The sequence below is a fragment of the Schistocerca serialis genome, chromosome 9, assembly GCF_023864345.2.
Source record: "Schistocerca serialis cubense isolate TAMUIC-IGC-003099 chromosome 9, iqSchSeri2.2, whole genome shotgun sequence".
NCBI lineage: Eukaryota > Metazoa > Arthropoda > Insecta > Orthoptera > Acrididae > Schistocerca > Schistocerca serialis.
In genome coordinates, this window is record NC_064646.1 from 178,054,735 (window position 1) to 178,055,503 (window position 769).

A 769-nucleotide genomic window follows, 5' to 3' on the forward strand; every position below is an offset into this window, starting at 1 on the left:
CGGTGGTGGCTGTCACAGGGGTAGGAGCCATAGGGTAGGGAGATGGGTGCAGAAGGAGCATAGCATCTGACAAGGATATTGCGGAGATTGGGAGGGTGATGAAAAGCTATTGTAGGTGGTGGGTAAAATCTCAGAGAGAATGGATCTCACTTCAGGGCATGATTTTAGGAACTCATGGCCTTGTTAGAGTAGCTGATTACTACATTCAAGAGCAGGATAATACTGAGTACAAGTGGTGCATTGCGAAGTTGTTTTTAGGAGGGATCAGCAGTAGCAAGATTGAATGTGATGGGCTGGGATAATTACGTCCAGTAAAGGCTGAGGTGAGAGTGGTGATGTATAGTTGTAAAGTGTTTGCATCCGAACAAATTTGTTTGCCTCAACTGCCAAGGCTGTATGGGAGGGAACATTTGACATGGAAAGGATAGCAATTGTCAAAATGTAAGTACTGTTGTTTGTTAGTATGTTTAATGTGGATGGAAGTGTGTTGCTCGCCTTCATGAGGATGAGATCATCATCAAGGAAAGTGGCATGGGTTTCAGAATAGGACCATGTGAAATTTAACTGGGAGTAGGTATTTAGAAATTCCCGGAAGTTTAACTGATCAGTCTCACCGTGAGTTCATATGGCAAAGATGTCATCAGTGTGTCTAAACCGAACCAGGGGCTGAAGGCTTATGGATCCCAGAAAACCCTGTACAAGTGACCTATGCAAAGATTGCCATAGCAAGGAGCCATCTTGGTTCCCATGATTGTACCCCTAATCTGTT